The 27,430-nt window shown below is 40.3% G+C and overlaps 1 pseudogene; it reads left to right on the top strand.

Annotated features, from left to right (window-relative positions):
* The first annotated feature begins 25,038 nt into the window (after positions 1–25,038).
* LOC119004037 (ATP synthase subunit gamma, mitochondrial-like) lies at positions 25,039–26,092 on the top strand (annotated as a pseudogene).
* Positions 26,093–27,430: the final 1,338 nt, after the last annotated feature.

Raw genomic sequence — 27,430 nt, forward strand, 5'->3', positions numbered from 1 at the left:
GCAAAGTCAAGTGGTATTTAAAGTCTCTGTCCAGAAGTGACCCGTATCAGCTTCACTAACATTTCCGTGGTCACAGCAAGTCACATAGCTATGCCTACTTTCATACAGGATGGAGAAACACCTGCCATTCATCATGTCTCTAAAAGAAGAGAAAACCCAGCATTTTTTAAAAAAGATTTTATTTATTTATCTTTAGAGAGACGAGAGAGGAAGGTGAAAGGAAGGGAGAGAAACATTGGTGTGAGACGGAAACACTCACTGGTTGCCTCTCATACATGCCCCAACCAGAGATCAAACCCACGGCCCGGGCATGTGTCCTGACCAGGAATCCAACTAGCGACTTTTTACTTTGCAGGATGTTGCCCAAACAACAGAGCCTCACCAGCCAGGGCCAGCACATTCGTTAAGAGTCCTGATGGCTACCAAGGTTTTAGAATGTAAATGTTACAATTATTATTATTGTTGTTGTTCTTGTTGCTATTGCTTTTAGCATCAACAACATCCTTATGGAATGTCAGGGCTAGAAAGGACTAGAGTTCTACTGCACCTCATTCATTTATTTACTCAATATTTACATTGATAATTAGTCAATATTTATTGAGAGCTGTTGTGTAAAGAATTTGTCTGATCTTTGTCCCAGGTTCCTGGGAGGAAGCTTCTAAACCCTTGGAGTTTCCCAAGTGATTGGAGAGTGTTGGTTCTTCACGGTGGGCCCCTGGGACCAAACCTGAGTTTGTGTAATGAGGCTGCACATGGTGGGCTGGTAGTTAGTTTTGGGACAGTGGCTGACTGTACTGGAAAGACCAATCACATGCTAAGATGGTTGAGCTTTGAGCCACATGTGATCAGCCCAAACTCTGGGGAGGGAAGAGGGCTGGAGATTGAGTTAACCTCATGGCCAATGTTCAATTAATCACGCCTATATAATGAAACCCCAAAGAAAACTTGTGATGCTAAAACTTGGGTGAGATTTCCTGGTTGGTAATTCTACACTGATAAGGCTGTCAGGGCGACAAATTCTGATCCTATACAAGATACCCGTTTGGGACCCTCCTTGATTTTGTGCGATGGGTCTTTTCTTCAGGATGGTCCTAATCTGTGTCTTTTATAATAAAACTGCAATCACAAATACAGCACTTTCTTGGGTTCTGTGAGTCATTTTAATAAATTGCCAGACCTGAGTGATGGTGGGAACCCTCTAATTTGTAGTCGGTTGCTCAGAAGCACGGTTGGCCAAGGAACCTCCCAGAGTGGTTACAGGTGTAGAAGTAAGAGCAGTGGTACTGGGGACAGTGCCCTTAACTTGTGAAGTCTACATCGACTCCTGGTAGTCAGCATCAGTGTTGCACTGGAGGGCACGATATATGCCCAACCCTGGCAATAAAGAGGTTAAAATGAAATACACTCAGCCTCTGCTGCCACAGACCCTATAGTCAAGAGGAAGAAATATGCATTAAACAAACAAAGATCCAACAGAAATATTATTGTAAACTGACTCCTACTACATTTCACAAAAAAAGCCTCTTTGGGCAAAGGCTCTCAGCACAAAACGAAATCAACCTGGAAAAATGGACTACATCATTAACTCCTATCTATCCTTAAGTACCTTCCCTATAACAAATATTAAATTCAAAAAAGAAAAAGGCTTAGATGCCTCTAGTCACATCAACATCCACGAAGAAAAAAGCAGCCAGTCACTGAACCCTAGCACCATTATCTCTCTCAACAAAGGCCATAGCGCCAACGTGGTGTGTCTTATGACATATAGTTGTCATTGGATTTCTATTTCATCTTATTTTGCAAAAAATTGTTCAGAAAATAAGTGTGTGTGTGAGAGAGAGAGAATGTGTGTGTAACAAGAGTTTAAGCCCTGGCCTGCTGACTCAGGTGGTTAGAGCATTGTCCTGTACACTGAAAGGTTGCAGGTTCGATCCCCAATCAATGCATGTGCAGGAGGCAACCAATCAATGTCTCTCTCTCACATCGATGTTTCTCTCTCTCTCTCTCCCTCTACCTCTCTCTCTAAAATTAATAAATCCTTAAGCGGGCAATAAAAAAGAGTTCAAGATCACAACATATATAGTGTTTTATATACCTCTTGATCCTAGGAAATTATTTTTATACACTGGGCAGGGCAATAGTAGGCTTACAGTTGAGGATACACAAAACACAGAGTTTATTCTTTTATTATTTATTAATCATTATATCATTTTCCATATGGACAACCGTAAACCTACTTTTGCCACATCCTGTGCACACACACACAAATATATAATAGATATTAATTATTCTGTGCCATTAAATACTTTTTTTTCAAAAGCATAACTTTTGATAGAGGAAAAAAATCCTATCCTGCAGTGTTATAATTTCTTGAGCTATTCCTATTGTTGGAGAGGTTACTTTCAATTCTTTCACAGTCATCAATAATGCAGCAATAGACATCCCTGAGCATGAATCTTTGTCCAGACCTTTGATTATTTTCTTGGGATGAAATGCTGGAGAATAAGTAATTGGGTCAAGGGAAGAAATATTTTTTAAGCCTTTGGTATTCAGGGCCAAAATGCTCTCCAGAAAGCTTGTATTAATTTTTCCTCTCGCAAGGAGCAAGAGCATTACTCTCTTGCTGACACAAGGAGATTTGGCCTATAAACAATGGAACATGGAAACATTAGAGCAGCACTCCTCACTCCAAGCAATTTTGCCCCCGGGAGACACTTGGTTGTCACAACTGGTGGGATGCTACAGATGTCTAGTAGACAGAGGACAGGGATGCTGACAAACATCCCATGATGTACCAGGCATCCCCCATCACTGAGAGTTCTCCATCCCCAAATGCCAATAGTATCAAAGCTGAAAAATCCTGCACTGGAGGTATGCCTTTCAAACTGGGACCAAAGCAGTACGCTCACTATTACCAATATCATGCTCATTCTCCTGGACATGCTAATCCAGGCATTAAGGATAAAATCTAAACAGATACGAAACTGATGGCAAGAAGGAGACAAAATTATTAATATTTCAGAACACATAGTTGTACATAATTGACTAGAGAAAATAATGGCATGAGTACAGAATATTAACCTGCTCTTTCTTCCTCTCAATAAAGGGCTAATTAGCTGCCAGGTAAACCTGACTATATATCATCCACACGTATTACAGATTTATTGAGTCAAATATTAAGTCTTGGCATTGTTCTAAGCACTAGAGATACAAAAATGAATCAGAAATAACATTTCTTAGCTCTTAGAGATGACGTGTTAGTATGAAAAGATCCCCCAAAAAGCATATAAACAAGTAAGTATATAGTATATTTGTTCATGACCAATTCTATTGGGGAAAAAATGATAAAGCAAGGTGCCAAAGAAATTATTCTTAGAGGCTCAAATGGGCAAGATTTTATAGATGTTTGTCCTATAAGATCTTGGCTTTTACTCCAGAGAAATTGAGAAGCCATTGGCGAATTTTGCAGACAGTGATGGGTTTTTACACAAGGTGGGGCAAATGTAAGTCATAGTTGTGCATATGGAAAATACTACATGATTAATAAATAATGATACAAGAATACACCCTGTGCTTAATGTACTCACAACTGTAAGCCTACTTCTGCCCCACCCTGTACTTGTTTTCAAAGGACAGTATGACTGCCAGGGGCGAGGGACAGAAGCAGGTCACAAACACATAAAAGTAATCAGGAACAAACCTAAGAAGGGATCTATAGGTCATTGTAAGGACTTTGGATTCTACTCTGAGGAAGACGGAACAGCCAGAGAGTTCTGAACAAAGGTATAACATGATCAGACTCAGATTTTAACAGGAGCACTCTGGCTATTGTGTGGAGAAACACTGTGTAGGCAAGTGCAGAAACAATAGAGGAAAAAGTACATTCACAGGAAAATTCTAGCTCCTTCCCCCTCCACATTTGCCCAGCTCATTCTCAGATAGACCAGGAAAGAAACATCACTGTTTTCATTACTCTTGGCAAGCAAATATTAGTATAAAAAAGCTTTTTAAAAACTCAGTTGGAAAAGTTCCTGTTTGTTTCAACCTGGAGGTTTCTTTTGCTCATGGGAGGATAGAGAGCTTGAGCCTGAGACTTGAGGGAAGAGTCAAATCTCACCGTCAGAGGTGGCTGTAGGATCCAAAGTTTCCCCTAACCACTCTTTGAGGATGGTTCGTTCGCCTTGCTGACTAGAGGGATCTGTGCCTATGGCTTTTCAAAAAAGCAAAAGCTTGGAAGTGCTCCCAGCTACCGCTGGTTCCTTTTTCATGAATCCTTTTCAACAGCATCAAGCTATGTTCATCAAGTCTGAACTTGATAGGTCACCTGGAAAAAAGAAACTGTATTCTTCTCTAGACAGACATCTTGACATGATTCAAAAGTTTTAGGTTTCCAAAATAAGGAAGGAAACCAAAGCACAAAAAGCTTCATCAGTTCTGATTCAGAGAAGAAGGGGGACCCATGACCAAGCTGAGAATAACATTCTTTAATGATTCGTTTCAAGGACTTAAAATTTTCTTTGGCTGAACAGCCAACTTGCAGATATAAAGACCAAGTTTAGCCTTTACTACATTACATACTTTTATTTAGTGCTTATCATCTTTATGAGGGCTGTTAGCAGTGAGTGACAATGGAGTTTTAGAGACAGGTAAATTATTATAACACCTTTGGAACAAAGCGCGGTGGGACTAGCCACAGGAACTCAGGGCAGATGAAAAAAAGACCTGACTCTTAAACTACACACCAGCACAAAGCAGGTACTGGGGGAAGTGCTCTAAGTTCAAGGATAAGCCTCAGACTTGAATGGAGATGGTGAGTCTGTGATGGGGAGTTGGGATGCAATAGGACCCAAGTACACACCCAGTCTTAGGTACCTGTCAACATGGAAAGTGGATGGAAATGGTTGGTCTTGAACTTCCGCCAAGATGGAGGCATAGGTGGAAACACTGTGCCTTCTCCCACAACCAAGTTTGAATACAACAAAGGTTTGGAGAACTAGGACACACCCAAAGACCAGAAAACGGAATTATACAGAAGTCCGACAACTACGAACTATTCAACAGGGACGGTAAGAGAGGCGGAGCCAGCAGTGGAGCTGGGTCAGGCAGGACAGATCCCCCGACCTAGGCGTGCAGGCAGCCCGGAACCAGTCAGGGTGTGGGGTAGACTGACCTCGGTCACACATTCGCGCACAGTGAGACGGACCACCCAGGCCCCAGGGGGCGAACCCAGTGGTGGAGGGCTGATGGCAGTGGCACACTCGAGTGCAGTGGAATGAAACGCATGGGCCTGGTGACGGTGGTGGCTGCGGTGCCGGTGGGGGCCGAGGCGGCAGGCGGCAGAGGGAAGCCATAGTCCCTTTTTGACCCCGCCCCCACATACAACGTCACAACCCAGCGACTTAGTTGCCCTGCTCTAGTGAACACCTTAGGGCTCCGATCCTGCTACGGAACAGGCACGAACAGCCCAAAAGATGGAGCAAGAAGAACTCAAAGTCCCAGAGCCAATAACTCTCAGAGACCAAGAAATTTGCCAGCCTCTCAGAAGTACAATTCAAGACACTATTTATCAGGATGCTCACAGAATTGGTAGATTATAGTCACAAATTAGAGGAACATATGAAGGCTAAACTAATTGAAATGAAGGGAGATGTCCAGGAAACCAATAGCGATGGAAAGGAAACTGGGACTCAAATCAATGGAATGGACCAGAAGGAAGAACAAAACATCCCACCAGAAAGGAATGAAGAAATGAGAATTCAAAAAAATGAGGAGAGGCTTAGGAACCTCCAGGACATCTTTAAACGTTCCAACATCCGGATTATAGGGGTACCAGAAGGGGGAAAGAAACAGCCACGAGTGGAAAACTTATTTGAACAAATAATAAAGGAGAACTTCCCCAGTCTGGCAAAGGAAATAGACTTCCAGGAAATCCAGGAAGCTCAGAGAGTGCCAAAGAAGTTGGACCCAAGAAGGAACACACCAAGGCACATCATAATTACATTAGCCAAGACCAAAATGAAGGAGAGAATCCTAGAAGCAGCAAGGGATAAGGGGACAGTCACCTACAAAGGAGTACCCATCAGACTGTCAGCGGATTTCTCAAAAGAGACCTTACAGGCAAGAAGGGGCTGGAAAGAAGTATTCCAAGTCATGAAATCCAAAGACCTACAGCCAAGATTGCTTTATCCAGCAAAACTTTCATTTAGAATGGAAGGACAGATAAAGTGCTTCTCAGATAAGGTCAAGTTCAAGGAGTTCATCATCACCAAGCCCTTATTATATGAAATGCTAAAAGGACTTATATAAGAAAGAGATAATGAAAAATATCAACAGTGAAAGGACAGCAAACACACAGTTATTAACAATCACACCTAAAACAAAAGCAAACCAAGAAGACAGCTAGATCAGGAGTGGAACCATAGAAATGAAGAACACATGAAGGGTTAGAAACAGGGGGGCGGGAGGAGAAGAGGGGAGAAGGCACAGAAAATAGCATAGATGGTAGGCAGAAAATGGATAGGGGGCAGGGCGAGAATAGTGGGGGAAATATAGAATCTAAAGAACTTGAGACACGTGGTTATAAACTAAGGGGGGTAGAATGGTGGGGGAGGGAGTGTGCGGGTGGAGGGGAATGAAGGGGGGGGGAATAGAACAACTGTAATGGTATAATCAATAAAATATATTTTAAAAAAAGAAATGGTGGGTCTTAAAAAATATATGTCATCCGAGTCTCATCTTTAAAGGTCTCAGATTCTAGGTCTGGCTGTCAACAGTGCATCTTGAAAGCAGCTATGGCTGAGCTGCTGGTCTGCACAGTACAGTTCTTTTTAAAAAGTGCTTCTGATACTCTGTAGTTTCTCAATGACTTTCCATTCAACTAAAGAATGTTTGCATGGATGAATGGATGAATGTATTAATTTTAAACAACCAGATGGAAGTGCAGAAGCTGCAGGAATGCCTTTTTAACTGGCTTCTCTCTAAGCCAATGTAGGGGATCACCAGTGTACTTGATTTTGACTTACTAAGAAAGGCCAAGGGAATTGATCCAATTCTGGGTCTAGTCTTAATGCTCCATTCAGTATGATCCCATTAAACAAAAACAACTTTTCATTGGATTCAGGGACTTTTTTACTCTTATTATAGTATGGTATGATTTTCTTTTAATGTTTTCAGAATCATTAATAGGGATTTACAAAAGACTATAACTTCAAAAAGTATGGTAGTAATCACTTGCTAGTTCCCGCTCTTGAACTTTCTCCACGGCTTTACTTATCTCTGATGCCTTGCCCTGCAAAAGCCCTCTAACTTCCTGCTTCATTGTCTTTGCCATTGTGATTGACCCTACCTGACACAACCTTTTTGCTCTCTTCTCCTTTTGAAACCTTAACTGTTCCTTAAAGCTGTGTTCCTCCAACACACCCTGCACTTCTGTGATGCCTTTCAGGTGCATTTAGACCTTCCCTTGAACCACAGTTGGCCTTTCCCTTAAGATCTGATCTTTAAAAGCTGCATGGTCTTCACTAGCTACTAGAAAGTATTTAACCTAAGACTCAACTTAATTATCTATGAAATAGGACTGCCACTTGCATTTCCTCTCTCGCAAAACTATGCTGAAATTAGTGAGGCAACTTATAAAGTGCTTTGCAGTTAGGATGAGTACTGACACAGGGGTTCCTGTGTCTTATAACTATGGCCAGATAACTTGTACATGTCCTAAACTTTGAAAAGATTATAGTGTTCTCCCAATGCTTGTTTATATATATATATGTATATGTATATATAATATCAGTAATAGTTAAGCATAGTGTAAGTTGTAAGTTTGAATAAAATTGAAGCATGACTATTTCACTGCTTGATCTTTTTGAAAAATAAAATTCCATTTTTTCACTGCCTTTTTCATTCATTTTATATCTTGGCTTTGCTGCTTTCCTTAGTGTAATGATCATTCAGTGATGCATTTGTATCCCATCTACTCAGCTAGGGTTTCTTGAAGCCTCTGTCATAGCTTGCTCATAGCCAGTACTCAATAAATATTTCCTAAATTAAATTTCCCCTCTTAACACTTTGCATAAATTTGTCTTCTACGTTAGTTGGAAAGCTCCACAAACAGCTAGAAGCACAAATGGTTTGAGCAGTCAAACCTCAATCATGCCGCAGGAAGTTATTACAAGCAAAATATATGTATAATTTAGAACTTGAAACAATGGGAAATATAAAATGAATGGAAGAGTCCGCACCCTCAAAAAGTGTTTGAGAAGATGGGGAGGGGGGAGAGATAGGAAAAGAGTCAGGGAATGAGAAATTGAAACGTATGTGGGGGAGGGGTGGGAGGGAATAAAGAAGTTCTTAACCAAAAGTTGAAACTAACAAGTTACAGGGAATCATAGCTAGAATTAAAGTTGAAAGGACCTTAGATGATATTTCACCTACCCCTCCACCCAAAGTTAAGTTCTTATCCATATACAACAAAAGAGCAGAGTGTGAGGACATGATGTCTAACATTCTCCATTATGGAGCTTCATGCATTTTTCAGGTGTCCTGCCTCTGTCCAAGCTGATGCCGGTTCCTGGGTAGAAGGTCTCCTTGTGACTCAGGACTTTTTGTACTTATATTCTATGCTAGACATCCAAAGCATTTGGCTTTCCATGGGGACACAAATGAATATCCTCGGCACCTTCATTTCTCCCTCATTTCTTTGCCTCACTTTCTTTCCATTTCCTTTTGCCTCTGGTCCTCTCTCAGCAGCATTTATATGCCCAACATGGTCCTTTTCATCATTTTTTTTCTTTCTGCTGTCCAAGCTTTTAGCAAAATGCATTCTCCTGGGGAGGTTACATACTCCAGAGCTCATACTCAGCAGTTATGAGCTTCCCAGAGCCACTGTAAAAGGCATAATAAATGCATTTGTTTTGAAAAAATAAAATAAAATGAGAATCAACTTCCAACCAAAACATTAAATTAGAAAAAACGTTTGTTGCATTTACTATAGCTCTTCATTTATATGTGCTCTTTGCTATTTGGGACAGAAATTATTGTGTGTAATAGTCATAAAATGGTCACCTTTGCCATCAGAAAGACTCCAGGCTCATGGTCTGTGGACCTTGGGATAGCTCCTTTACATCCTTAAATTTTAGTTTCCTCTTCTGTCAAATGGGAGTAACAATGACATGACACAGGAGAACCACTTAGCCTGGTGCCCTACTATTTTCAACTTTCCCCTCCCTACTGGTATTTTCCTTCATGTCCCAAATTAACTACTTGCACTTGAATTCTTTCCTCAAGATCTGTTTCTGGTATGGACAAGGCAGGTACTAACTCTCATAACCTTGTTTTACATGGATAGCAGTCACCGGAGTGTTCTTCCCTAGTCTTTTAGTGTGGGCAAGTAGACACTGAGGAGTCCAACTCCAGGCCCAAATCCTACATGTGATCTTTCAGGTCCTACTACAAGCAATTTAAAAAGCTTTGTCTGGTAGGCCTAGAGGGGTAGGTGGTGGGTGGACCATTCCCCCCACTTGCTGCAGTCATCAGCAATGATGCACATATTGCATTTCTCACCCATGTACCTACATATGAAAATCTTCATATGGGGAGCCCTTGGCCAAGGCCCTTCTCAGGCACCTCTGCCATGATCACCTTATCTAGTGAGTCTTGAAGGTACTTTTCTGACTCAATAGTCAATACTTTTCTCCTCCTAATCCTTACCTCTCTTCTCCACCTACCTCCCAGCCCCCAGCAGAAGATTTTTCTTTAGTGTCCTCCAATAGTGAGATGATCCCCAAGTCTGTGCTAATTCAACCAACTAACCAGGTAACATTGTTCCAAAAAATGAAACAAGGGTGATTTGGTGTTTTTTTTCTGTTTAGTCTCTTGTTTAGGCTGTCACAGTAAGTGATTAAGGACCAGACTGATACTTTCACTTTGGCTTATTTTAATCACTTCAACACTGGAAAGCTCAGCTTTCTAGCTCAATACTTCACAGAGATCATAAACCTGCAAAAGGGTTGCAGTGGAGCTTTGTGTGGCCTGACAAATGCAGGTGTCTTTTTATTTAGACCTGGTCCCAGAGGTCAATTTGCATGCACTTTAGGTCTTCTGGAAAAAAAAAAGAAATAGAACCCAACAACTGCTTTTAGGGATTTGAAATTGAGGAAGACAGTGGGGATAAGGATGGGTCAGGGTGGTCTTGGCCACCACTCCCCCAAAGCAGAACTAGAGAGGAGAGAAGGGAGAGACTAGCAGTCTGGGTTTGTGATCCAAATTCAAACAAACAAGAGTCAGAAGAGGCTTGGAAAATGGCTGAATCTGAAATAGCACAAAGCCAACACCGTAGGTCCCTCATGGTCCAGCCAATCAGTGTGGTAGCAGACTGTGGAGAGCTGTGACTAAGCATATAAGAACCGAGAAATCCAGGACCCTGAGCCCGAGGAAACAGCACTGTCACTGAGCAGTTTTACTACTTATGCATCACATTGTGCAGGATTAGCTATTGAGCCGACACAACTTTGCAGTTTGGTGTGCGTGTTTGTGTGCATGCCCACGAGTAGGCACAAGCCTATGAATTGTGTGTATCTGAGTTTTCTGCCCATTTTCACAACCAAACTCTGAGTGACAGAGCAGGCTTGATGATTCCAAAGGCAATGTGCTCTCCTCTGTACACTGCTTTCCAGGGAAGGCAACATCTCTACTGAGCTTTAGGGTAGAGATAGGTTTGGCCCAATTAACTACAAGGCCAAAGATTCTAAGCTATTTTTTCTTTACTATATTATTTACTTAGGTTTTTTAATAGCACAAAAGTAATGTATCTTCATCATACAGATTCAATGAAAACAAGAAAAACGAAATAAAAGTCACTGATAATCTTACTATGCACAGATAACCACTAGTACCATTTTTGTGAAATTATTTTCAGTATCTTCTTTTTTCATAGAATTAGGATCAAAGAATATATATTTATGGTATTAAAGGGCATTTTGCACAGGTATGGATGAAGTTTCAGGAAACCAGGAAGGATACTACTGGGCTCCAGGGCTAATGACAGCAAGAAGGTATCATCCCTGGGCCTGAGAGGTTGGATGGAGTAAGATTACCAGAACTCAAGACGAAGGTGGTTGACTGAAGAGAGGCCCTTAGAGGCCCTGAGATTCTCAGTCCAGAATCAGAGCCATCCTGTGGCAACCACACAGGGAGACAAAGAAATCACATCCCCAGCCACCCTCTCCTCCTTCCCTTCAGTCTCCTGCTGTGCTCTCCAACGACTCAACCCACCTTGAACCAAGAGGACAAAGGAGACAGTGGTAGAGCAGTGACTGGCAAATCTCTTTGCAGAGATTTCTGCAAAGAGCCAAATAACAAAGAGTTTAGGCTTTGTTGGCCCTATGGTCTCTGTCACAAATATTGGCACCTACAGGTGTAATATTAAGACAGCCACAGACAATATTTAATCAAATAGAGGTTAGCAGATTTGACTTGCCAGCCATAGTGTGCCAACCCCTGGTGTAGACTGTATGGGTCAGCCTCCCAGGCCACAGAGCAAGGGAGAAAACATGGAGAAGAGATCTAGAGTGGTGAAGGAAAGACACCTAGACACTTGCTTTATTGGTTTAAGGTATTGTAAACACTTTACCATGTTTAACTCTTTATTTTGTGAAGTTTGTGCTATGACAACATTCTTGGAAACAGGCAGAGTAGGCAAATACAGTATAGCCAATGTAGAAGTAAGAAATTATTATATACAGAAGGTCTGGAAACATTCCAGCCATTGTTAATATATGAGAACAATTTGTGTGACATTGATGTAACCTGGCAGCCAAGGACAGTGGACCGGAATGCACGTGTGTGAACAATGATGACTCCACTGTTATTAGTCAGTGGGGGCGATAGACACCTTTGAGTGAGCATGTGTACTGGGTAGCCGTCACATTCAAAATGACTGAGTGAGTAGAATCTACATCAAATTTGGCGTGAAGCTTGAACATTCCTCCACGGAAACTATTTGGATGATTCAGAAGGCTGCATCTTTGAGCAGCTGGTGATTGGCAGCTTTATCACAACAATGCAACTGCTCATGCATCACATCTCATGCAGAGTTTTTTGGTGAAACATCAAATCACCCAGCTGACTCAGCCCCCTACAGCCCAGATTTGGTGCCCTGTGACTTCTGACTTTTTTCAAAACTAAAATCACCTTTGAAAGAGAAGAGATTTCAGACTATCAGTGAGATTCAGGAAAATATGACAAAGCAGGGAATGGTAATTCCAACAAAGGGTTTTGCAGAGTGTTTTGAACAGTGGAAGAGACATTGGGAGAACTGTGTGAGGATCCAAGCTGCCTTCCTTGAAGGGGACTGAGGCACCATTGTCCTATGTACAATGTTTCTTGTATCTTGTATCTTCTTCAATAAGTGTATCTGTTTTTCCTGTTATGTGGCTGGATACTTTCTGGACAGGCCTCATATAATTAGGAACTTAGTTTATGGATCCTGTATTTTTTACCCATTTTACTTATTTTTTGCAACTCACAGTGTTACAAAGAGGTTTTAAGAAGGCTTATATATGCAACATGAATTAAAATGAAATTTGAAGTAAATGAATGAACTTGTAGGAAATTATCCTATATAAATATGTATTTATATACACGGGACTTTATATATTCAATGAATCAAATTAAACTGAAAATGAATGAACCTATAAGAATTTACCCTATAGATATAAGCATGTATGTGAACAAAGACATATATCAGGGACATTTATTTCAGCACTGGCCTTAACAGCAAAAAAAAAAGTTTACAGTTAAGGCAATGTTGAATGAATGAATGAACGAATGAATGAATATATTTGAAATCATTAGAGCAAAGCTTTCCAAGCCAGGATTTCTCTATTGGATGAATATGAAATGTTTCATTTTTTGTCTTGTAACAGAGCAATGCTCTTAGGAAAAAAGAGAACTAACATTTATAGACCAGCCATAACGTGCCATTTATAAATGTTGCCTCATTTAACTCTCACAACCATCCTGTGAGGTTGGTGATAGTTCCATCAGTAGAGAAAACTGTCCCAGAGAATTTCAGCAGTCATGTGAGAGCACAGGATAACTAGATGGCAACACTGGAATTGGAATTCAGGTTCGCGTGTCACTCCATCACGTTCAGCATGAAACTCCTCAAACTAACAAAGATAGCAAGGAATATTTTTAAACTATTTAAAGCATGTTTAATTTTGTATACTCCTGAAGAACCTGTCTTTCTTCTGCTTCTGCAAGTTTCAGGTCTGTAACGTTTCCTTCTTCGTTGCATCTGGTTTCTGCATGAGTGATGGGCCTCCGGGTTCCACATCCTCTGTTCTCATCAGAAGCCTCAACTGAAATGTCAGCAGTTTAACCTGCTTGTGAAAGAAACCTCTAGCTTTGCCCACTGGGAGGATGGAACTGCTTGCTGGCTTCGTTCTTTCCATCTGTTTTCTTTCATATTGTTCTTCCGGCCCAGACATTTGTTTTTTGCATGTACTCCTCTAGAGTTTGTTTTTCGGGGTCCCCCGGAGTATCTGATACCAAGTCAAGGAGCGAACAGTTTTCTAAAGCATATGATTTTCTAACAAATCTTGTCTGTGTTCACTTCCCTGAGCTGTTCAGTCCCACTCAGGAGGCATGACCTCATCGGATCAATAGCCAACTCAGGACTGACCTCGTTTATTTTTATGTTGCTGGCTCCCTTGGAGTAGATCTTATTTGCCCTGTGTTTTCCCTTGAGAGGATCCTAATTCCATAAATTTCTCTGGCATGTTCCCTCGGGGCACAGGCAATTCCCACTGCCCCATCTATGATAACTATACCACCTGCCAATTCATGACTCAATGCCTTGAGAATTTTATTCTGGCTTCCCAGGCCTCCTAATCTGTCCAAATGTTATACAAGGTTCTCCCAGTTCTTGAGGGGTATTTACCCAGTTGTTCTTATTAGGCAATGTCTAGCTGTAGTTTACATAAATATTCCTCAATCATTTCCTAAATTCAGGAACCCCAGGAGGATTATGCACATCTCCTCCCTGAGATCAACTATCTTTTCTGACCTTAGAGCAGTTTTATTAAGTAGTTAGTGGGTTAGGGGTCACCTTTCCACTCTTAGATAATCTGGTCTCCAAAATCTCATCTCCCATTTCATATCTGCCTCGATTATGTGCTAGGAACTCAATCATCATTCTGCTAGAGAAATGTCTTCCTTCTCCTCCTCAACCCGTTGTCTTCTTCTTTTTCGTCCTTTGGTGCTCTTACCTGCTCCTATTTTGATAGTAAGACCAATGCATGACTTAAATGATTTCCTTCATTTCCTGAGCGAACTTGATCCCTTCAAACAAAGTGTTATGGACGTAGACCTTCTTTTCTTTGGATATACAAAAATTTAGTTATTTCTCTTATTCACCTGAAAGAAGATGTCCCACTCCTCTTCAATAAGCCCCCTATTTAAGTGTACAGTATGATTCTACAGCCTGGCTTGCTAATGAGATCGGGTTGCATGTAATTAACAAAACAGAGCCTGCCACATAAGTTCCTATCTCTGACCATGACCCCGAGATTAAAAAGGAAACAGAAAGAAGTAGATAATTTCAGGCCAACTCAGACACTTATTAGTCAGTCACCTGCCACTGCCCCCCTCTTTTCTTCTTTGACATTCCTAAGTATCTCCTGGTTTCTCTAATTCTCTTCAGCCAAGTAAAATTATCTGGCAAAGGTGGCTCAAATAAACCATTAACTGCAACCTTGGCAAGTGGGGAAGGGGATGAGTATGAACACATCAGCTGATAAATGGTGTTGGCTGATTTTCTTCCTGGAGAGAGCCCTCTTCTAGCTGTGCCGTCATATAGGAGAGGTAGAGAGATGAGAGAGAGGGAGAGAGAGAGAGAGAGAGAGAAAGGCCTAATGTCACTTCTTACAAGGGTATTAACCCCATCAAGAGGATCCTACCTTCATGACCTCATCTAACCAAATGACCTCCCAGACATTTCAACTCCTAACAGCATCACATTGAGGTTTAGGGTTTCAAAACATGGACTTTGGGGAAGACATTCCATCCACAACATTGAGGAAGAAATCAGAAAGGAAAGAGTTGGCACCAATAACTGTCTGCTTTTGCCTCATAGAATACAACTGTGTCACAAGGTCACACCTGGCTATAAGAAAAGTTGAGAAATTGGGTTTTTGGCTTTTATAGCTTCAACATAGAATAATGCAAGGGGTAATGAGGTTTAAGATGGAAGCCGGGCTAGTTCCCTGCGGTATCTGCTACAGAGCCTTTATTTATTAGCATTCTTTTCTGAGGAGCTATTTATTGATTAATAAGGATAAACAGTGTGCTGATTCCTTAGAAAGGAACAAGGTAAGCTAGTGGGCTCTGGGGAGCTTGCTGTGTAGTGCAGAAAGAAAACCAGTAAGTCAATGTCTATTCAATGTGAGCAAGGCTATGGGGAAAAGATAGTTTTACCACAGTGTCTCATATAACAGTACACATAGAGGAGGGACTTGGACAGTTAGCCCGAGAGAAGGAGGTTGGTTTGAGACATATTAGAACAATATTCTTGGTGCCTAACGTGGTTGTAGGTGAAAAATGGGCAGGAATTGGAGGTGATGTCTCACTTTGAAGATTTGGAAAATGGGTGGATGATTAGATAACAAATATGCTTTGGGGCACATAGAGTCTAAAGTGCTTCTATGGGACATTTTAGAGGAGCTGTTCAATGTGCAATCGGGAAAATAATGGTTGACATTAATTCAGGCCTCACTTTGGGTCAATTCTATGCTCTAACCTCTTCATATTGAGTCTCTTAACTCTCACGACACAGCTTGTCGCCTTGATTCCAGGGTTGGCCCTTAAGGAAGGCAAAACCTTACTCCTTCACGTGGCGGTGGGGAACAAAAAGAAAAGCCTTTGAAGTTTATTATGGGTTGACCTTATTATGGGTTGACCCAGGAGCTATAAACTGGCGAACTCATTTGACTTATCATGCTCATATAGCCCAGCCTCTGACCTAATCTTATGTGTCTTTTTAACTTTTTTTTTTGCATTTTTTCTAGAACCATAGACTCCACCCAATTCCTAATCAACCATTGTACATATAACCATATTCAACCTAAGGGAACTGGGTATTCCATAACCATCACAACTTGAAGAACAATTCAGAAAACCATCAGTCTCTAAGTCTTTACATAGGAAATGCAACTTACATTTATTGTGTCCCTGTTGAGTATCAGCAGGGACATATAGCAAGCAGCAAGCAAGGCACTTACTTCATGAACATAGGCTCATTATATCTCATGCCAACCCTATGTTGCCATCAGCTCCATTTTACATTTTAATGTCATTTGTAATTATAAACATGAACACACGGCCATTGTAGCAAAACTAGGACAATATCACTTCTGCTGCCTTCTCCTGGTTAAAGCCAAGACTCAAAGGGAAGGGACTACACAGGGGTATTTTGGAGGTGAGGTACACAGAAGGTCATAAAGTCACAAACTACCACACCCTGTCTCTGTGACACTTAGTTCAGATTCTCTGGAGAATCCAATTGGTCCAGATCCTGGGCCCCCTGGGAGTGAGGTCCATTCCAATCCAATCAGTTGTGGTCAGAGAGGAGAAGGGTCATATAATATAAATATGAACTAAAACCCATTTTTTCACCTAGAGCCATGTAGTAGAGAGAGCAACAGTTCTCAGAAATGAGGGTATAGACAGATAGAATACCACAAAATTGATTGATTACATTAACACCTATGAAACAGGTAATTAGGTGTTAAAGCATCTGAGATGCTGACTATGAATACAAAAGAGTCCAAGAAAGAAGGTGATCGATGTTATTTGAAATATTCAAGGAAATTTCACTATGTTGTTGTTCTTGATGTGTCTCATAGCATGTAACCTGGAATTACTAGTGGAATTTAGGTTGGACAAGAGAAGAAAGAAAGACATTCTATGCGGAACAATGACATTGGCAAGATGGAAATGAGCAGTGGCCACAGGGAAGATAGTAAGAGGCCAAGCTGTGAAGTGCCCTGATGAACAAGTAGCTGAACATGACTCCGGACAATTTGTGATAAATGCAATACCATCTCCTCCTTGGAGTCTCACTGCATGAAAGGGTAGATTTTTAAGAAAGTAGGAACTTTGATTTGCGGAGGAGTGTTAACCTGAGGAGTGTTAAGTCCTCAGGTTTTGTTCTGAACATTGCCTTTGGTGTTCTAATAGTTTTCTATTGCTACCATAACAATTAACCACAAACTTAGTGGCTTAGAACCACCAAACTTATTGTCTCACAGTTCTGTAGACCAGAGGTCTGGATGGACTCAGCTAATTCCTCTGCTCTGGGTCCCACAAAGCCAAAACCAAGACATCAGCCAGCCTGGGGTTTTATTTGGAGCCTCTCAGAGAGACGCTTCTTTCAAGCTTATTCAGGTGTTGGCTGAATCCAGTTCTTTGTAGCTGTAGGACTGAAAGCTTTCTGTGTTCTTGCTGGCTGTCAGCTGGGAGCCTCTGTCACATTCCTTGTCACATGTCCCCTTCTACCTTCAAATCAGCAGCCACACGTTGAATCTTTCTTGCACTTCAGATTCACTAATATTCTGGCCGCCTCTCTTTTGACTGCTAGCCAAAAAAAGTTCTCCACTCTTCAGGGAAAGTTCTCTCTCATATGATTTGATTGGGCCCATTCAGACAATCCCAGACAACCTCCCTATTTAAAATCCATAGCCTTAATCACAGCTACAAAGTTCTTTTGCCATGTAACATATTCACAGGTTCCAGACACGAGGTGTGGAAGCTTTGGGGCTCAGTCTGCTTATTACAGCTCTCCTAAGTTTCCTACATTTCCATACAAATTTTAGAACTGACCTCTTCAATTTTCACAAAAAATTTCTAATTCAGAGTTCATGCATATAACTTGATGTGTTTGGAACTGATGTAATTTTAAGTTTACAGATTAATTTGGTGACTATTGACATCTTAACAATATTGAGTCTTTCAGTCCTTGATCATAGTATGTCTTTCCACTTATTTAGGTCTTTTGTCCTTTCTCTCTGCTGTGTTTGTAGAAATCTTTTCTGTCTTTTGTTAGATTTACTAATGAGCATTTGATACTTTCAGTCCTTTTATAAATGGTCCTTTTCATTTTCTAAAAGTTTGGTGGTAGGCATCTCGTGTCTCCAACACTTAGCACAGTACCCGGTAAATAGTGAGGACTCAATAAGTATTTTTTAAGTGAGTAAATTAATGAATGGTATTTTATCTGGACTCTGTTTATGGACTTTGACATTTTGTATTTTGCAATGGTTTCTGTACAAATCTTGGTTTCCTTGGTGACTCACTGTGAGTACTCTGTTCCAGTTTATAGCACCACGTTTGACCCGTTGCAGAACCTATTAAAGTATCCATACTTGCCATAAATCAGTGACATGGAATATCTGCACTCATCAGGAAGAATACTCTCAAATTCCCTGCTCCCTTATTCTCATCAAAAGTTCAGTTTCACAAGATACTAATGGAGGATTCCAGAAAACAAATGGGATCTGTATATTCTTCTAGTATATGGAGCAGACTCTATACCCTCTAAATGTTGTCGTTGGATTAAGTCAGAAAGCTGTATGACTTGTCCGCCAGCTTTGTACTCCTTAGAGAACTTATTTTTCAGAATGACTTTTGGCATTAGATCATTGACCTATATTAAAGAACATAACAGAAAACAGTGCTATAAAATTCGGTTTGTGCAAGTGAGATAATGTTAAAAACAGAGTTCTCTACATCTTAAGGTACTTCTTCAGTGACAGCCAACTGGAAAAGTACTCTCCATCCCCAGAACTTCCAATAACTTTTCATTTCCTCAGCAGCCATAACTTAAGTATCTGATTAAATTTCCCACTTTGCCTTGCCTACTAGGAAGATCAGTTCTCGTGACCAAAGTTCTGGCAAACTATGTAAGATATAATGTGTATTTTGGGTTTAAATATTAACCTTACCCTTAGAAGACAAAGTAGAAAGTAAAGAACAACTCTGCTGGTGTGCAAACTCCAGAGGGCAGGTGTTATGTTTGGTTCAGTCATTCCTGTATATACAGCATCTAGAATATTTTTCAGACTATAAGACACACTCCTCCCCCACCAATTTGGGAAGAATAGTGGTTGTTAATGCTGCTGCTGGTTTCTGTTTATATTTACATTGGTGAAATATTATGTTGTGTTATTAAATATTTTGCCACATATTTTGCTTTAAAATTTTTTTTTCTATTTTCCTCCCCTAAAACCTAGCTGCGTCTTATGGTCTGAAAAATATAGTACATATTGGATAAATAAATGCTACTGAACATAACACGGTACCCTGAAAATAATGTACAATGCAGATGTAATAATAAAGAAAGGGAAGAGGGAGGGAGGAAAAAAGACAATAGTGTCTGTGAAATCAATTGATAATTAATTATGAAAAATGTAATGTGATTTTTCACTAATGCTAATTTTTAGTGTATAATATTGTTTTTGTAAAAACAATTGGGATATCGATTAGCAGAGTAAGGAAGAATTTTTTATACTGATGTGGGAAGAGACAACATTGTGAATACAAATATGTACTATGTCATCACATTTTTTTGTCTTTAAAAAAAATCTGTATAAATATTTGCATATTTTTCCCTAAAGACATACTTATAGGTGCAAAGAGAAAACTGGGTGTTCTGAGTACTGTTCTACTTTTTACACTGTATTATTGTGACTCCAACTTGGGACATCTTCTCTCAAGGGTGACAGTGGTACAGTGAAATCTGGCATGAAATTGATTTTTTTTAGGTCTCCAGTGGCAGTTTATGTTGGTCAACACATAGGTTGCCAGGCTAGCATTGCTATCTGAAGCCATAATGACGTGCACAACCTTGGTCAATTATTCCACACATGGACATTTAACTTAAGGAAATTGGTCCAATGAAGAACAAAGATCCATGCTCACAGGTAATTATCATTTTAACAATCCAAACCAAGTACGAGTGGAATATTGAAATACCTTTCTGTTCTTAACTTTTCTCTCAGTTGGATGATATTTGAAACAGAGTCTATAGTATAGCCTTCTAATCACTTTAAAGTATTAAAAATAAAAAATAGTCTTCATTGGGATATTAAAATGTTTAATAAAATCTAAAACAAAACTTCAGTCTCATTTAACTTAAAACTCTTGGTCTGATCTGAACTTAGAAACCTGCTGAGGAGATCAGAAAGCAATGGAGGGCAGGGGCTCAGGGGACAGCTTCTCCTGGTTTTGGTTTTACCGTCTCCCCCACTTCCCTGCTCAGGATGGGGGCAGGGGAAGAGAGAACTAAGTGGGTGAAAAGTCTCCCTTGACTGAAGTAAGTGTAGAGTCAGAGCTCTCTGTGTGACACAGACACCTGAACACGAGTAGTCCTTTCTCTTCAGTCCTTTTTGTAGAAGGAACTCCTCCCTTGGTGGCCTCACTATATTGTTCCAGTTAAGAACAGACTCTTGCTTTGGAGTTACCACTTGGGCATGGACAGACCATTAGGATAGTATCTTTCAAATGCAACACCTCCCAAAGACCACCATCATCCCACCCACAGCTGAAAGCACTCTTCATGCTGACTTAGGGAAGCTATAACTAGCTTCTCGCCTCCCTACATTCCTAGGTGTCAACCAGCTGCCAGCCTCCATGTTGTCCAACATAGCACATGCCTCCAGGAGTTCTACTGAGGACCCTCTCACTTGGCTTAAGTCGGGGCATGTGAATTAAGAGAAACCAAAGCACTCTTTCAGCTCTCCCCAAAGAGAATCTCACTAGTTATATCTCCTAAACCCTCCATCCCCCAATGTATATGTAGAATAGGGGGGAGCCATAGACTATGTAGGGCAGAATTAGTTTTTTGGATCTCCTTTAGGAAGTATTGATCTGGCTATTTTCTTTAAATGCAAAAAGGCATTCTGTGACACCACTTTATTCACTTATTTACTATTTTTTAAAACCAATAACATGAACAAGTATAAAGGACACATGGACAATAACTAAGGTGGGGGGTGGAAATGGGAGGGAAGTGGGGAGCACTGTGGGGGGCAGGGCTGGGAATATAAGGCAGAAAACTGTACTTGAACAAGAATTAAATAAAAATAAAAATTTTTAAAAAAGAAGTAAATAATTAAAAAACCCAATAACATTTACTTCAGTAAACTTCAAACAACTTTTCCAATGCTCTCAATACTATAGTGGGAAACCTAATTCTTAGCCGAGAAAAACAGCCTTTAAATTTTAAATGTGTGTAGTAGCTCATGCAAAATGCCTATTATAGCTCAGTTATGGTAGACTGGTTAATCAAATCAAAATACAAACCTCCTACTACCTAGAGAGTACAATAGAATGGAAATAATTCATTCATAAGATTCTAATTTATAAAACAACTTCACTACTTATAAAATACTACCCTAAGAATTATAATTCTATCAAGCTTCAATTTGAACAAATGTGCAATCACTTAAACAACAGCTGTTACATTTAAAAAGAATTCAAAATGTCTTTAGAAGAGTGACAGAAACATTATTAACATGATGGCCCTGGTTCAGACCCTCAGAAAGAGGCTCTCTGAAGGATGGCTCAGCCCTAGGAAGCTTACACATTGCCAGTAGCTCTTGGGCAAGAGTCACAAAGCAACCCCCTTGGTGGGTTGATGTTCCTTGGCACTCATGGTGGATGCAGGGCCAGGAAAACTGTTTGTAGGATGTGATCTCAGGAATTCAAACAGGCTTCTTGGAGGAGAGGGAGATGGATGGAGTTCTGTTCTTATAACATACCCTACGGATCCATTCCCAGCACGGAACCTTCAACTGGATGATGCGGGTGAGGAAACAGTGCCTGCACCAACTTCACTTTCAGGTAGCAGAGATGAATCAGGAGGACCTAGATGGCCAAAAGCACCTCCAGGCTGAGTCCCACCCAACCCCATATTTTAAAGATGTGGACCAATTGCTCCCCCAAAAGAAGGCCCATTAAAACTTATGACTCGTGTTGATGTAGAAAAATAACCAGTGTCTGAAGCAGAAATGGAAACTCTGGCTGGTACATGTGAAGGAAGAGCGGGACCAGGATATAGATGGACAGGTAGACACTATATCATTCTGGGCTCTAGATCCCATGGAGACAGCATCTGGTCACATCTGGTGATGCTGGGCAACATCGAGCCCTGAATCTCTACAGCATCCTGGCTGGACATGTCTCCGGTCTTGATGATCCACGGACCCAGTGGATTCCCTAGTTCTCTAGGCCTTGGCTAAATGCTGCACTTGGATCTTCAAGGCCTTGAGGATCCCTTTCTAAAATCTCAAATTTTACAGGTTTCTGCAGTTAATTTTGGTCTTCCACATGAATTTTCTGTAATGAAGAGCAATAAGTTGGCGTTTCAAAGGACAAATAAGTCCTTCCATTTCTTCTCTTAGAGCTTTGGCTTGTTTTTTGGTTTGGCTTGGTTTGGTTTGGTGCTTTGTTTTATGTTGGCATTCTGCTCTTCATGACCTGGCTCGTGTTTTTATCTGCTTTGAAACTTTTTCCTCAATCTAAATTTTTTTTCTTCCTCTACAGGAAAATTTCCTGGGAGGTTTCTTATTCTTGTTTTGACACAGCTCAGCCTTTAAGCATATTCTGAAGCTTTTGAACCTCAGTCACGTTTTCTAATTCCAATGATGCATGGTTTTTGGGTTGTAGAATTGTGCTATATAATCAGTTAGTGATTGTTTCTTTTGTTTTACAGCTACTCAAATATATAGTTGGTTACTTTCTTCTTCAAGGGTTTATAAGGATTTCCTTAATGTCATCAATTAGCTTCTCTCAAAGCTCATATTCATTGGTCATCTAAGTGATAATCAATTTTTATTAAAACTTGGCCTTTGGTATATGTCATTCTAATACCTTGAAAAACAAAATGGAAGGTACACATAAAACACTTTAGCTTCACACTGAGCTATGATGATGATCCAAGCAGAAAACTTGTGTGCAATTTGTTGAATTGCAAGCTGAAGTAGCCACTTTTTTCCATTGAGCATTATATTCACGTGAAAGAAGAACTGACAAATGATACAGACTTCGGTATCTGCTGGCCAATTTTTTTAAAAAACAAACAAACTAAGCCTGTCATTTCAAGGAACACAACTGACAGTATCTGTGCCGATGATAAGATTCAAGTTGTCAAGTGAATATTAGGATATGGGGAAAATTGTATCTGTCACTATGAGCTTGATATGTTCCCAATACTTAAAGCTTCTTCTGATTAAATCAGTGGTCTTATTAATAGACATAACATTTTTATATTTTATAATGAAATATGTCAACATTTGGAAGATCTGAATAATTCAGTCAGCCAATATTTTTCAAGTCACCAATACATGATGTTACAAAATCACGCATATGTAAAAGATCCATATAAAATACAAGCTAGACCAGTAAATTTTAATGTAACAATATGGAAATTTTACTGACATGATGTCAGATTCCACATTGCAACTGCCCTTTAATAAACAATGATCAAGTCTTAGTATAGTAACAAAGGATATCCACAATTACCTAAAAAGGCTGTTAACACCTCTCTTTTCTGACCAGATATTTGTGTAACACAGGATTTTCTTTATCTGAATTATAGTAACATATTGAATGCAGCAGATATAAGAATCCAGCTTTCTATAAGTCAGATCTTTTAAAAATTTATAAATCTATATAATAATGCCAGTCTTTTCAGTAATTTGTAGGGGTGAGTTGAGGAAAATCTGGTAATTTTTCATTAAAATGTGTCATTTATTTTTAGTATTGATTTTATAATGTGTTATTAATTATTATGGTAAATATAATCATGAATAAATATTATTCTTAAAATATCTCCATTTTAATTTCTGAAATAGTAAATATGACTAGATATAACCTATATAACAAAATCCCTTGGGGGTCCTTAATAATCTCTAAGAATATAAGAGTCCTGACACCAATAACTTGGAGAACTGCTGCTTTAGAGTCTTCAACCATTTTTTTTTCTGTTCATTCCATTTTTCACTCTTTTTATCCTGCAGTATCTTATGAAAGCAGTTTTCTGCTTTCCTGAGAATTGTCAAGTTCATCCACAACTTTCTTCAGTGCCATCATTCATTGTTCCTCACCCTTCTAACAGACCTTGGGGTGGAGTGGCTTCTGAATCATCTGTTAATGACTGAGCATTCTTGCAATGCTCATCCTGGTCATTTAGATTTCTCTTTCCTCCATTTTTTTGCTAAGTGTATCTTAACCTCAAGGAGGAACCTTAAAGGTTTTTTTATTATTTGCCTCCAGGCTCAGCATTTCTAATACTTTGTTCTCAAGGCTGGACCCCTTCAAAGAGCTCTCCAGTGCTTCACAATCTCCCAAAATATTCCTGAGCTCAGAAATTTTACTTTTTAAATATCTAGAACAGAATAACTTATGCCAAGCTCTTTCTCCCTACATTTAAAAGTTGACTTTAGCCCTGGCTGGTATAGCTCAGTGGACTGAGCACAGGCCTGTGAAGCAAAGGGTCACCGGTTCGATTCCCAGTCAGGGCACATGCCTGGGTTGTGGGCCAGGTCCCCAGTAGGGGACACATGAGAGGCAACTACACATTGATATTTCTCTCCCACTCCTTCTCCTTCCCTTCCCCCCTCTAAAAATAAATAAATAAAAAATATTTTAAAAAATAAAAGTTGACTTTATCTACAAAGAAGCCTGTATCACCATCTCTCAGGGGGTAGGTAGCATCACCAGAGCTGGACCAGGACTCAGACCTTAAAGTGGGGTCCTCAGCCCACACAGCATTTCCAGGATGGCCTGGGGTGAAGCTCTGCAGCCATCACCAAAGCCCCTATGGAACCAGTGGTCACCAGGACATGCTCAGGTTGTCAGGGCCCTACTGGCCCCAGTGGCCTACAGGGGCCCCTTAGAATGCTACACTCAGAACATAAGCCAACATGTGCAGTGAGGCCTCTCCGATCAACCTTCAGCAGGGCCAGTAGCACCACATTCTCTTGGGTGGGTATCATTAAGGTCTTGGCCTGGGCTCTGCAGCCACAATGGATCCAAGTTCAAAATATGGCAACTTTGAAAGATATCACCAGGTGACTGAAGTCAGTCAAAAACATCCAGAAAATTACCAAGTCTATGAAAATGGGAACAGCAGCAAAATATGCCCAACCTAAAAGGGAGGTGAAACCATCTCAAGTATATGGAACAGAATCATTGGTTCTGTATGAAAAGGCTGGTGTTAAGTTGCCTGAAGACGAGAAGAAACACCTTATCAGCGTGTCCTCAGATAGAGAGAGGGATTTGTGGCACTAACTATTCCTTGGTTGCTAAGCAGATGAAAAGTGAGGTGGCTAGGCTCACAGCAGCCAGAAAAGAAGTTAAGATTGTTGGAATGGGTAATAAAATCCGGGGTATACTTCATAGGACTCATTCTGACCAGCTTCTGGTGATATTCAAAGAAGTGGGAAGAAAGCCCCCCACTTTTAGAGATGTCTCAATCATTTCCCTGGAATGACTAAATTCTGGATATGAATGTGATGAAGGATCGATTGTCTTGAATCGATTCAGGTCTGTCTTCTTCTACAAGACAAAAGGAAAGCCCATCTTTTCTCTGAATATCATCGCAAGGGCTGAGAGCGTGGGGATCTATGATGACACGGATGCTGATGTGCTGTAGCATTACCAGGAATACAATCTGGCCAATATCCTCTACTGTTTTCTGAAGGAATCCACCACAAGCGAGCCAAGTGCCAGGATTACAGCCATGCACAACGTGAGCAAGAATGCCTCTGAGATGACTGACAAATTGACTTTGACCTCCAACCGCACCCGCCAAGCCATCAGCACAAAGGAGTTGATTGAAATCATCTCCGGTGCTGTAGCTCTGGATTAATGAAAATCAGGTTTTATCCACAAACAAGAGGTAAAGAAGGAAAATCAGCCAGCTGATTGTGTTTTTAGCTGACTGCTGTCCTGGTCAGAAGAAATTATTGGTCCATTGTTTAATTAATAAAGACAGCAAGATATTTGTAAATTATCCTACAATAAACAACTTACAGTGGGAAATATATATGCCAATGCCTCACAGCAAGAACAGATCAGCAGCAGGAGGGAGACAGGGAGATTAAGCTGAACAGAGCTTTTCCACACGGATAAAACATGGTCACTGGCAGAAATGGTAGCCTCTACACAGCAGAGGGGACAGACCCCTCCTGGCAGCCGGGAGGACTGTGTCCACATCTTTCCGGATGTTACTCCTTCCCTACAGCTGAGCAACAGGAAGCTCTGCCACAAAGGGTCTTCTGCTCACATCATGAGCTAATACTCCTGTACTCTTCTCATAGCCCCAGAGGCATGATCCTCCTGCCTGCAGATTGCCAGAGATTTTGGTCAGTCTGAGATTGTCCATCTGTGTAGGTGTGAGTTGGGAATAAAACGTGCCTTATAAAAACTTTCTTTAGCTATAGACAGTAAAATAATGTTAAACTACCTCATGAATAATTTAGGAAACTTACAGTCCAAGTGTATTTAATCTTCCCCGAGACTCAGGGCTCTTGTCCTCATGTAAGTTACTTCTACATGTCATCCCGCAATGCATTTCATTACTGTTTTAAATGGCCAATCATCTTTTAAAGAACATGTGTGTATAGATATATACATTATATACATTATCTCTGTTGAGAAATCTGCCATTATTCTGTAAGTAATGTACCTTTTCCTTCAGGCTAATTTTTTAAGTTCTTCTTATGTACTGCTTTTTGAATGTTGACTGTGTTTTCTCGTGGTTCATTTTGAATTTACCTAGCTTGGGGTATGCCGAGGTTCTTGTACCTGTGGATTGTTATGTTTCATCAGTTTAGGGAAATTCAAGGTCATTATCTAAGATCCTACTATACTTACATTCGATCATTTGGTATTCTCTCGAATGTCTCAGATGTTATTTTTGGTTTCCCATCTTTATTATTCCATTGTTTTCAACCTGTATAATCTCTATTGACCTGTCTCCATGTTTGCTAATCCTTTTCTGCTGCTAGGTCTAGCAATTCAACTATTAAAATCAATTTTGAAAGATATTTTTCCAGTTATAGCATTTCCATTTGATTCATTTTAACATTTTCTTTCTGGGTTTTTTTGGGGGGCTGAAATTCTACATTTGTTTACACATATTACCTATGTTTTCCCCCAGATTCTTTAGCATATTTACAATAGCTAATTCCAACCTCTGTGTTATATGTAGGTCACTTTCTTTGACTGCTTTTCCTTCTCTGGTTTATAGGTCACATTTTCCTACATTGGCTTGCTTTCTTTTACTGTGTGCAAAGGAACAGCAGAAACTGAAGTCTATGGTATTTACCCTTGAAAAGAGCATACCCATTTCACTGTCAGGCTGCTAGCG

The sequence above is a fragment of the Sturnira hondurensis genome, unplaced genomic scaffold (assembly GCF_014824575.4).
Source record: "Sturnira hondurensis isolate 20B ecotype Veracruz unplaced genomic scaffold, ASM1482457v3 Scaffold0019006, whole genome shotgun sequence".
NCBI lineage: Eukaryota > Metazoa > Chordata > Mammalia > Chiroptera > Phyllostomidae > Sturnira > Sturnira hondurensis.